Genomic DNA, 13,409 nt, shown 5'->3' on the forward strand with positions numbered 1-13,409 from the left:
CCAGCGTAAAAGCGTCCAAACGAGTACGCTCGCGAAGAGTGCGTTTAACCAATAGAATTATTTTGCGCAAAAATCACGTGACGCTGTAATATAGCGTCAACAGAGCTGTATCTTATTACTTCGCTGTTCTTCTGTATGTATGCGGTAAGTTGTTCGAATCAGATGATTTTTTTAATAGCTGAACCTTTACTATTATGTGCAATTATTAAGCAGAGGCAAAACCGCAAAAAATGGCAAGAAAGGGTCCGAAAGATTTATTTAGAGCGATCTGTTCAAAGAGGTTTTTTTTTTTTTTTTTTTTTTTTTTTACTGCCTTGTTTGCGAAAGGAATATCTGGAATTATTAAATTCCTACTATTAGCTCACACTCTCCCTACATCTTGTTCAAATTTTCAGTACATAAAATGCTTTTTATTCATCCACTCAAGTTCAAATACAATTTTTTAAACTTGCAGTGAATGACACTTGATGTTAATACAGCTTTTTCACATATTAAATTTTTTTAAATTTTTAATTTAAAAAAATTATGTTTGTATTTTTATTTATTTATTTATTTTTGTATTTTTAAACTTTTCTTTGTGGACCTAAGTAGGAATTGACTTGATTTTTTTTGGAGGGGGTATATTACTTGTTTTTTAATTCCTTCAGGATGAGTATCGACCACTTTGACAGACTTGCAGATTCTATATCGTATGAAAATTAGGATTTATAAAATTGGTTTGGAATACAGTATATAAAGAGAATTAAATTACTTAATTCTCTTTATATACACCATCCATCATATAATAAAACCAACTTCATATTTTTTTAACTCGCTCTCCCTTGGTCTTTTGTTTTTCTTTTTATTTATTTTGGAATTTAGAATGAGGTTCAAACTTTGGACAGTTTATGAGAAATTATGTGCATGATAAAATATGCAATAAAGTAAAAATAAAGAGAGAATTTATAGATGATATATGATAAAGAGATGCAGATATATTTTTACATAAGGATTTCTATTTGCACTGCACATTTTTAAACTAAATTAAAAACAATAATAATAATGAATAAAATAAGAAATGAAAACAATAATAATAGGTAAAATAAGAATATAATGATTCATGATTAAAGATAAGAAACACGTTTCAAAAATGAGAAAAGCTAACTGAATTATACCGTCTACGGGTGAGGTTCGAACTTGCCACCTTTTCGTTCCTCCGCCACCAAAGCAGCCCGCTGACCACTCAGCTATCTGTGATAGCAGTGTGTGTGAAAAATAATGTAACAAGTAGAAGTCGCTGCAAAGGTAATTTAATTAAACTTCAATAAATGATTGCTGTATGACACAAGTTGTAACTTTCCTCCAAAATTTCGTAATTGTATTTTATTGAATACTCTTTCACAGTCAAGTGCTTTATTTTAGAAGTTATTATATTGCTGAAGTTAGTTTTTGGTGTATTTAATATTGGGATATTTATAGAGCTTTTTATTACACATGATATATCCAATATTTATAATAATTAAGGAGAATCTTGTAAGGCAGAAACTTTGATTTCGTAGAAATTGTAATTTATTTAGGTTCCTATTACTTACGGGGTTATAAATAGGTGAAGCATATGGATATAGTGGTCGGATCATTGCTTTATAAGTATACAGTTTTCCCCTTTAATGTGAATTTTAAATGTATACTAATATGTACGGTTTGAGAAATCTGAAGATGGCGTGAACAATGCTGATTATTTTATTGCTGTATACAGTTATATTTCTAAGCAAAAACTCATCTCTGTGTGGCTCTGACGCCATATTGAAACGGGTAAGCAAGAAGGTTTTCTGATTATGACACGTGATAAGGATTCGGTCGGCTATTGGCTATACGCGCGCGTGGCGGGCGAAAAAGCTGAACAGGAGCGTACTCAGTTTTACGTGTTCTGCGTCCTGCGAATTTTCGCCGGCGTCAAAAAAGTTACGTCAACTACGTCGGGAGCGTCCTCGTGTGGACGGGCCTTAAGAATGCATCTGCGACTGTTTTGGCTGACGCGCGTTTAAGTGGAACAATTTCTGTCCATTTTGAAAAGTGATCTACAATTACTAAAAGAAAACAATTTTTATTTAACTCGCTCTGGGGGAAGGGACCAAGCAGATCTATGCTTAAAATTTCATTCGGAAATGTAGCGCGAATGCTATTTAAGTACCCGGCCGGGTTGTAATTAATATCATTTATTAACTGACATTGATTGCAGGACCTGACATACGCAGTTACTATTTTGTATAATTGCGGGAAATATACCGCCTCGCGTACCCTTTTTAAAGTCTTTCTGACCCCTAAATGACCCGCTGTTTTCGCGTCGTGTAATTCCTTCAAAATGTTTAATCGAAGCGAGGCTGGGATGACTGGTTTGTACTCGAGATTTTCGTTTGTTGTTTTCGTATAAAATAATAAATTATCTATTATTTCATAGTTTTCTGCTCTATTTCTTATCGCATCGATATCTGTGTGCTCAAAGCTTTCGGGGTCTTTCAAATATCCATAGATATTTCCAAATTCAGGATCAGCTTTCAGTTCAGTGATAATCGTATCTCTAGAATCTAAAATTTTTGAAGTCAACACAGCGCATTTAAGTTCATTTCCTTCATCGTCCAGTTTTATACGAGAAAGTGGGTCAGCTACATTGTTTTCCTTACCCGGTTTATATTTTATTATTAGATTATACTCTTGGAGTTTTAAAGCCCATCTTATTAACCTGGGCGTTAGGTTTTTCCCCGAGTAAAGTCTACCAACAGCCGCATGATCCGAAAAGACTGTTACTAGCGATTTGCCGAAATAAACTCGAAATTTGTGTACAGCCATTAATACGGCTAATGTTTCTCTCTCTGTAGCTGTATAATTCCTTTGTGTTTGATTCAACGCTTTACTAAAAAATGCCAGAGGATGGCTATTTTGCATAAGAACCGCACCCACCGCATAGTCTGACGCATCTGCCGCAATGTCCAGGTTTTCGTCCCCCTCAGGGAATTTTAAAACAGGGGCATTAATAAGCGCTTCTTTTAATCTTTCAAAAGCTGTGTTAGCTTCCGCTGTCCACGTAAATTTACTCTTTTTTCTTTTGTTTACTAAGAGTGGTTCAACAATATTAGCGAAATCTTTTATGAAAGATCGATAGTAAGAACATAATCCAAGGAAAGACGAAAGTTTCTTGGCGGTGTTGGGCGGTGGGAAATTCTTAATAGCTTTTATTTTTGAATCTTGCGTTTCTATACCCTTTTGCGAAATTTTATAACCGAGATATTTAAGTTCTTTAGTTGCGAACTTGCATTTTGAGGCGTTAATTGTAAGACCGGCCTCTTTTAATAATTTAAAAACCTGTTCGAGGTCATTAATGTATTGTTCCAACGTACTACTCGTTATAATTATCTCATCTAGATAAATTAAAGTTGATTTTCCTAGAGCAGGCTTTAGAACAATGTCCATAGCTCTCTGGAATGTTGATGGGGCCCCACACAACCCAAAGGGCATGCGTAAAAATGCATAAGTGCCCGATTTTGTTATAAACGCGGTTTTGTGTGTATCTTCGGGTCTCATAGCTATTTGATAGTAGCCAGACGTTAAGTCCAAAGTAGTCATGTATCTTGTAGATTTGATCTTTCTAATAATTTCCTCTATAACCGGCAAAGGGTAAACTGGGAATTTAGTTTTCTGTAATTAGTTTTCTGTAATCGATAGCAAACCTCCAAGCCCTTTTATCCGAAGGAGGAAACTCGTTCTTTTTTCTACATAGTACGACTGGACTCGCGTACTCACTATTTATGGGCGTTATTATTTTATTCTTTAACATCTCCTGAATATGTTCTTCGATGATTACGTCTTTTTGTTTATCATAACGATACGGTTTAGTCCTACAAGGTTTTTCGGCAGTTAACTGTATCTTATGCGTAACTATTTGACAGCTACCAGGCTTTTCTGAAAACAAGTTAGAAAAATTACTCACCACTTGCTGGATGGCTTGACTTTCATGGTCATTCAAATGGCTAAGGTCAACTTGCGGTTGTTCTACAGGTTCCACCACCCTCTGGTCCATCTCCAGCACAACAGAACAGTCTTGAAAATTCCGTTTGGCCCTCGCGGCCCTTAAAAACTCCATACCTAAAATAAGAGGATTTTGCAGATTCTTCACTACAAAAATTAATACTTTGAGACTTTCCTCTTTTACCTGTATGTTTAATGATAATTTCCCGATGCAGTGACAGGTTTTTCCTTGCGCCGCTATAATTTCGGTATTTTTGGTTTTAAATAATCGTTACCTATAAAAATTATTTTTGAAGAATGTTTCGCTCATAAAATTACCTTCTGCTCCTGTATCGATGAGGGCTTCTACTGGTACATCGCCAACCAGGACTTGTATAATTGGTAGATGTGAGTTCTTTACGATGACCATATTTAATTGTCTTTTTGAGGGTTTTTTTAAAACTTCCGGGGTCTGGACCCTCGCTTTCACAGGCCCCTCTACTGTCTGTCTATGGTAAGAACAGCTCTCGCCATTTTGTCTGCAGCTGTCTGTTGCCGTAGAAACGAGCCCTAACCCATTTTTCATAGGGGTGTCTTGAAGACTTACTTCTGAGTTTGCCACCTTGGCGCATTTAAAGATGATTTGGCGATATTCACATCTTGTTTTAGTTTCAAGTAAAATTATCATTGACCCTTTGCGTCGACCCCGACATCCAATTTCCGAAAATGAAAATTCGATGGCGTAGATAAAGCCTTTGCAGTCAAGAAACGGTCTTTGATTTTGCCGTGTGAGGTACAAGTCGCTGAATTTGCCATCCCTCTAGATGTACAATGAGTAAAAATAAACTTGTAGGGAAATAAATTTTAAAATCCGTGTTCATTTTTGAAGAAAAATTTTAATTTTGACATTTAAAAAAAATCATGCTATTATTTTGCTTCTTTTTTGTTTATTTGTTTGCTTGCAAAATCATAGATGACATCTTAGAAATCTACTTGATTGCACTATTCTCTGTAATATAGTATAGACGCACTTCATAAATATAAAATAAATTTAATTTTTATAGTTCTCCCCTCTAGCTGATCTACCGTGAACATTCAAAGCAATTTCTTCAGTCTTTAAATGACGTTCTGCTATGTTTTTATTTCAAAATTTTCTGTTAATTTATTGCTTGTGCTTTAATAATGACTAAAAATTTCATCATTAAATGTATAAGGAATCATCTTGAAAGTAAAAGCGTTTTTTTACATACCCATGCTCTCAATAAATACTTTTTGCGAACATTTCTTCTTTTCCCATACCTTTAAACCAAAAGCTGGTTAATTTAATGGCGGAAGGAAGCGAAGGTGAATTAAAATCAAAACTGCTTTTTCCTTAATTACCAGTGGTTTGGGTTGGTTTATTTGATTACGGAAAGCCCCCAAGGTTAAATGCCTAAGAGGAGGAATGCCTTCATGGAGGGCTTGCTAAGGGAAACTGGCTGTGCGCCCAAAACCGTATCATGTTGCTAACATTTCTTAAAAGCTAAATTGCTGTCAATCCATGTTTCATCGATGTAAACGATGTGGCGTTCACTTGCTCTGAGTTTTCTCATTTCGCGTAAATAATTGTTCCTCCAAAATACAATGTGAGGTCTTTCGATAAGAATTTATTTTTTTCCTACGCATTCCAACGAAAATTCATTGAACACAAAACTTTGCACAAAGAGTGTTTTTGCCACGGGAAGTCTATTTTTTGCCTCAAGACAGGCAGTAATTTCCGCGGGTCTGGCTGGAGGCACTAGTTTACAAAATACACAATCTGGGCTTCCCAGATTACATCACAAACATCACCAAATCCTACCTAACAGGTAGAAACTTTGTCGTTCACGTCTCAGGAACAAATTCTAATCTACACCCCATAAGGGCAGGGGTCCCTCAGGGGTCCCTTTTAGGGCCCACCTACTTTAATATTTACGTGAACGACATCCCTACAACACAGGACACAACACTGGCTATGTATGCCGATGACACAGCAATCCTCACACAAAGTGCATTTGCTGGTTCAGCTATCCAACATTTACAAAATTACATACATGCACTGGAGACTTGGCTCACCCAATGGAAAATAAAAGTAAATATTGACAAGACGCAAGCCATCCTGTTTACCAGGAAAAAGAAATTCAAGAAAAATCTTGTCATGTACGGCAGTTCTATCCCCTGGGTCAAGCAAGTCCCTTATCTTGGGGTGATCCTCAGTAAAACTCTGTCATGGAACCCACACATCACAAATATTATCAATAAGTTTCGAGCCCGTAAAGCTCAACTCTTCCCCTTAATTGCTCGAAACAGTGTTTTGTCTATAGATAACAAGTTACTCATTTATAAATCCATATTGCGTCCATTACTATGCTATGCATGTCCTGTATGGGCGTACTCATGTAACAGGTATCGGGGCAAATTGCAAACAGCCCAAAATTGTATTCTTCGACAAATAGCCAACGCACCCTGGTATGTGCGAAATAAAAAGATTCATGAAGAACTGGGCATTCGCCCTCTAAAATCTGTGTATTACAGAATAGCAAAAAGATTCCATAGCAGGCAGCTAGAAATTCAAAACCCTGCCATTAAGATACCTGAGTACGACCCATACAATCTGGACAACAAATACAGGCCTTTGGCCATATTAAATGAGTGGATAATGTAATGGCATAGCATAGTAATGTATCTCTGCTTAATATAATTATATATTTTCGTAACACCTTCCTTATGTATATTTATATATTATTGTCGCATTCTTATATATGTATGTATATATGTAGATATTTATTTACCAAGGGCTGGTATCACTTTGTGCACTGCTTTGTGTTTAAACATCTTAACTTCCAGGTACCACTCGATAGCTTTCTGGCCTTCCAGTCCTTTACAGCAACTGAAAAAGAAACCTGTGTAATACAGGAAATAGGATTTTAGCATTTAATATACAAAAAACCCTAAAATAAACCAAAAAAATCAAAAAATTCAAAATATATATAAAAATTATATATATAAAAAAAAAGACTAATCTGTAAAAGCTAATGAAAAAGCAACAAATCGTAATGTCTAAATTATATTCTACAAGGGGTAGGGCCTTCGGCCCAGGTACCCTGGTGTACCAAGGCACCGTTCCACTGGGTTACGGAGGCAGTAATTTCCGCACAGATGGCACTTTCTTTTCTTTGATGTAAAAGTCTTGTATTGTCTGCCGTAGAACGCATTTGTCAAAATCGTCAATTTCACACTTATGATTAGCAGGGCTTTTACATTTCATTCCAAGTGTATTCAGAAGTTTATTTTCACCCATTGTTGATACTTCGCTCTTCAAAACTTAAGGAAGAGGAACTACTAAAGAGTTCGCCGAAGCTTCAGAAGTGTAAAATTCTGCGACATTATACACGATTTGACGTGACTGAGACTTTAAAGGTTGACCTTTCTTAAACTGGAAGGGCATTTTAAAAAATTGGCGATTAACAAAGCACTACGAAAATCAAGCTAAATAGAAGCAAATTTGAGCAAATGCTAGCACAAAAGATATAACAACGAGAATAAAAATAGCTAATAGTAATAAATAAGGCTTAAGAAAAGATGCGTGCAGCTGGAATGAAGCCGAGAAGACGAATGATAAACTTTGATAAACTTCCCTTAAGCCAACAGTCGCCCAAAACAAAATAACAATAAAGCAACCCTTGGTTTGTCCCTATTTGAAATATACTAGCCCTGTTGCTATAGTGACCGCCACTCGCCAGACACCGTGGCGGGGCTGTTCTTAGCGTAGACAGACAGTACTCGTTTAAAGCTTTCCTTTCAACTTCTGCCTTCTGGGTACGCGGATGTTTGTTTTCGAATTTCCTTTTTGGGCCTTGACCTTCGAGGTTCGATGAGTTAGCTTGATAGCTCTTTCCCCCATAAAAGCGGTTTGCATTTCTGGTTTGCTCATTTGAAGATTGCCTTCGGGTACTTTGAGAATACGATGCCCCTCTAGCTTTTTCCGCTATTCTGCGATTTTGAAACTTCACCGCCAATTCGAAGAGCTCCTGCAATGTGCTTGGGTTTCTAATTTCGAAGTAGTCTTGAACAGCAGGTAACAATCTTGGTAAGATTATTTCAATAATCTCCGCGTCGAGTTTCTTCCCATACAGCATATCCGTCAGCTTAATTTTTCGCAGAATAAAGTCCGTCAACTCTTCTATATCCCGTTGATAGAAACTATATAGTTCGGCTTCCAGCCTTGCAGGATCTTTCACTATGGGGAAGGCCTTTACTAACGATTTTTTGAAATTTTCAAATGTATATGTCTGGCTTCCAAATTCCTCTAATAAAAATTTGCCTATATTCTTCCACAATAGCTCGGCCTGTCCTCTTAGTGCAGATGTGGCGATGAAAGTGATTTTCTAGGCCTTCTAGAAATATCCCACCGAATTTTTTCCGTCGAAATTGACGTTTGGCTTGATTGACGCTCTCAAAGTCTGGACCAGGTATCCAAATCCTTCCAATAGGCTTGCCATTTTTTGGTGTTGTCCCGCGGCTTCCATCCGATTTTCCGCCATTTCATTTCGACAAGTGTTCGGGCGCCAATGTACAGTTGCGCGCCTCCAACCTGCACGCAACCAAGAGGTGACTGTTGAAACTGGAATTTAGACAGAGTCTTGCTAAGGGTTTAAGTCCCTTTTTATTCAACTTACGAAATTACAATTGCGTGCTCTTGACGCTCACAAACTACGCCGACCCGGCGGTAAAATAAAAATAAGAACCTGAAAAGAAATAATAACAAGACTCTAACTACGAGGCTCTCTAAACGTAACTAACCTCACCGCGTTTTACAATACCGCTGCTAATTCAGCAACTTTGAATATCACGTTGAACGATTAACAATTCTCCGAGGCAAGCACACAGGCCGAAACGCGGGGTTCTTCAATTTCTGACTAACTACCTCCGCGCTCGTGAAGTAAGAACAGCACATCTCGAACTCGTTTCCTTTCTATTTAACTCAAAATACTTCCGCTGATAATTTGAATGCTTGCGCGTTCTACTGAAATTTACATACTCTGGCATTGGGAGTTCCAGGGGAAAGTAAGGCTTGACAGGAAAGATAGTTTAAACTTAAAATAAATGTTAGTTAAAATAAATATAAACCCTACAAAGTAATAACTTGTAGACTTAAACGTTTTAAAAATAAACTTATAGCTTCCGAAACAATATTTGGATGGTGCCTTCAAGGCCGGACTGATTCTAACGATGAATTGTTAAACATGGACATTATTGTTGATGACAAATTGGTCTCAACCCCACATAGCACAAAAACATCCTTGGGATATCCCAAGGATGTTGCTCGCGGGATATGCGCACATCCCGCGAACCTCCTAATTTTTACAATTTACCATAAAATGAATAAGAGAAAATAAATTTTTACTTTACTCATTCTTCGCCAAGCTGGCGGCACTGAAACTAAAATTCTTATTAATACAAGAATACGAAGTTATTTTTATCTTCGGCCAAATTTTGGCTTTAACATAACAGAATTAGTCTTTCGACCAACAGAAAATGCTTGTTCTTAGATTTTGTACTTAAAGAAAATAATACTTTTGCTTAGCTAAATAAAGTAAAACAAAACTAAGTCTCAACCGAGACATATTGACTTTCGTCAAAACATAGAACTTCGTACTTACGCATAACATTTCGGAACAAAAGAAAAAAAATTTTTATAGAAGATTTTAACTTATCTTTGATTTTTCGATGATTGAAACTCCGTCATTCTTTTCTGGCAAAACTGTTCCCACGTTATAAGGTTTCATGGACGTCAATCTTCTCCTTACTGACCTCCGAGTGTCGTCCACATTAGTTTTTCTTTTGCGTCCTCTGCATGCTGGCCTCTTGGCGTAGCAATCGTCGGGTTGCTGTCTTTTTCGTTTTTCCCTTGGACGGCTGGTCTTGACGTCCTCCGGTCTGGAGTCCTTCTTGAATTTCTTCTGTTGTTCCCGGTATTTTCGTTTCTCCTGCTGTCTTTTTAGTTTCCGGAACGGCGGCCATGTTTGCACCTGACTCTCTGGCCCTGGGAGCGTTCTCCTTGATGTATAATTTCTACTGCGATACGTTGTAGGTGGTGTTTTCCTCTTTACCAAGGTTTCTTTACGCGGTGGCTTTGCATTCTTGTTTTTCTTAAATGCTGGAGTCTGAAAATTTTCGTTTTTTCTCTTTGGTACCGCCCACATAGCACAAAAACATCCTTGGGATATCCCAAGGATGTTGCTCGCGGGATATGCGCACATCCTCAGGACATCCCGGAATATCCCGCGAACCTCCTAAACACCTCCTCCCGAGTGCTTAATGTCACATCCCGGGATATCCTCAGGACATCCTAACCAAGTCCCATCGACAGCGTGCGGGATGTTATTAGGATATGAACTACTTACTACATCTCGGGATATCCCACAAACCTCCTAAGCACATCCCATTATATCCTAAAAACATCCTATCTATGTCCCATCGACAGCATATGGGATGTTATTAGGATTTAAGTCCTACTTACTACATCCTCAGGACATCCCGTAATATCCCAATTTCCTCCTAAACTCATCCTCCTGAGCGCTTAATGTCACATCCCAGTATATCCTTAGGACATCCTATCTACGTCCCACCGACAGCGTATGGGATGTTATCAGGATTTGAAACACTAGTTAAAATATCCCTTTAACCTCTTAAATACATACTCTCAACTGCTTAGTGTCACATCCCAGTATATATACAGAGGAAAATTCCAGCGAAAGTATGTGAAGGTGTGATGATCTAAAACCTACTTTTTTTTAGTCTCAAACCGTTCTCCTATGGTTACTATGGAAAAATCAGAAATGTTGAAAATATTTATACAACTTATTTTGTTTTAAAATCTGAATTTGTGAATATATTAAAACTGAGCAAGGAAATTGAAATGAATTATTAATACAAAATATTAAAACTGAAAATTTTGCTTTTAAGATATTAAAAATCTTTTGATCATTTTTAAACATCCAATAGCCCCCAAATTGAATTATTCATAATAAATTATTTTACAAAATCAGTTTTTAATTTCAGTTAATTTGTATTAAAAATTGAATAATAAAATTACCCATTTAATAATCTTTACATAAATGAATCACCTTTCTTTAAAACGCGTAAGAAATTTATAGTGTTTTGATGACACTGTTGGGAAATTGTTAAAAGGAATAAGTTGTATTTTTAAAACTAAATAAATTCCTAGCCTCAGAATAAATAAATTATGTTTTCGTAATATGAGAATGCTGCAGGCTTTTTTATATATTTAATATTTAGTTGTAAAAATTTGACATTATGTTAACAATTCTTTATATTATTCAAAAGGTAACTCAAGAAGCTCTTCTAAAATTCTATCTTTCTGCTCACACAATTAAAAAAAAAATCTGAAAGGCCTCATATTTTAGCAGTCACTCAAAGAGGCTAAAAGTTTATGAATGCATGGATTATCAATACAGATGGGGCAGTGGAAATAGCAAAACATTTTATACGATACTGACACCAGAAAGTTATACATCTTCTATATATTTGAAAAATGAAGAAATATATCATGTAATTATGTAGAAATATTAAAATGTTTTCAATTAGATATATCATGAATTAAATGCATTTTAAATCAATCAGATTAAAAATTAAAAAAAGCATTGTTAAGAACTGTGTGTAATGCTTTTAAATAGCTTGGCTTGTTAGTCAATAATAAATATATAAGATTTTAAAGGTAAATATGTTAAATTTTGCCAAATGGCAAGACTTGAATGAAAAGCGAAACAAGTTTACGACTGACGATATGAAGTCACATTTCAAAACTAATAGCCCTTTTAGATTAACAAAAAAAGTTCTGAAAATAATTTGCAATGGTTCATTGGTATTATTTTACGCAAAATTCAGTAAAATGAAATTTACTCGTTGAAATCAGCACCAAATTAAACTTTGTAAATTCTAGCGCATGTTAAAGGTTGTCTCATCCAGAATTTTTTTACTAACCATTCATTTCAGAGCAAAATAAAACAGTAATTGCCATTTATATGACAATCAATATCAAAAATTTAAATCTGCATTTTACGCAACATAGAAAAACTTCAAAAGATCTGTTTACCATGCAATTAAGGCATTTTATTCTGCTATCAACTCTACCAATTATTAATTCCATTAAGTATATTACTCTTTCTGCTCAATATATGCAGTGTAAAATTTTCCATAAATTTATTAATTAATTTTATTTTGAGGTGAGCTTTTATTCAACTCTCAATGTCAACGAGAATGTTTAGTTCATTTTTTATTCGGTCTCAAAAGAGAAATCAAAATACGTGGATTTATGTACGTGTATTTATGAATCAAAATACATGAGAAATCACAGTGAGAAAAGCACTGCTACCTTAAACTGTGATTATATATAACAAATGCAGTGAATTATAGTTAAAAAATAGTGAAAATATTTATATTTCTGAACTATTTCATATATAACATTTTCAGTTTCGCATATGTGGCAATTTAAGAACTTTTTTACGTATACCAATTTTTTGAAATATCTTTTTGTATCTTCAAGGAAGCTTATTCTTTCACCTTTAGTATATAAGTAATGGTAATTTACCAGATAAAATTACTTAATGGGGAATACAGAAAAATATCTAACCACTTACCTTTGTGACTTCATCTGCAAAGAGACTAAAAAAGTAGTTCAGCTAAATCTGCTATAATAAATATTTATAATAATGCTAAATTATGCAATATCTATTAATATGACAAATTTTTGTAAAGCTATTTATTTGGATGAAAAATAAACACATTCAGAAATTTATGGCACTATATTATGATTAACAGAGGAAAAACACTTTTCAAAATTCAAAATAGTTTTTATTAATCCAATTTATCACATTTTATTTGAATTCATGAAAAACAATCTTATATCCATGTATTCTTGTGTATATAAGAACTCTTGATAAATTGGATATCTGTCATTGCCTTTCACAGCACCTAAAATAAAGAAAACACTCACAATTACTATATATGAATATAATTCATAATTAAATTTAAACAAATGATTATTTAGAATGCAAATTAAAGGAAGCATTTAAAATATTTTAACATTTAGTACCTATAAACAGAGTAGCAATTATTTGATTTTTTGATTATAGTAAAATAAACATGGGGGATGCCTTTTAAAATTTTTTATGTCAGAAAATAAACTCAAACCACCAGATGAACATATGAGCAGTTTTATCAATCAGCCACTGGTAGGTAACCTGGATACTGAATCAACATATAAAGTTGCCAAGATAAAGAGAGAAACAAAATTACGATAATCACATCTTACCTATTCATAAAACTATTTTAAATTTAATGTGTAGGCAAGTCCAAAAAGAGTGAGAATGAATTTATTTTGCAAC

General features: G+C 35.1%; 1 long non-coding RNA gene across 1 annotated transcript in view; it reads right to left on the minus strand.

Moving 5' to 3' along the window:
- Window positions 1–12,788: 12,788 nt before the first annotated feature.
- LOC146997536 (uncharacterized) overlaps window positions 12,789–13,409 on the minus strand; it is a 5,077-nt gene continuing 4,456 nt past the window's right edge. The window contains exon 3 of the long non-coding RNA XR_015040640.1: window positions 12,789–12,996. This is a non-coding gene — a long non-coding RNA (uncharacterized LOC146997536). The remainder of the gene's footprint in view (window positions 12,997–13,409) is intronic.

Source organism: Stegodyphus dumicola, chromosome 4 (assembly GCF_044657685.1).
Source record: "Stegodyphus dumicola isolate Sdum_Otavi_A_Nest chromosome 4, ASM4465768v1".
NCBI classification, from domain to species: domain Eukaryota; kingdom Metazoa; phylum Arthropoda; class Arachnida; order Araneae; family Eresidae; genus Stegodyphus; species Stegodyphus dumicola.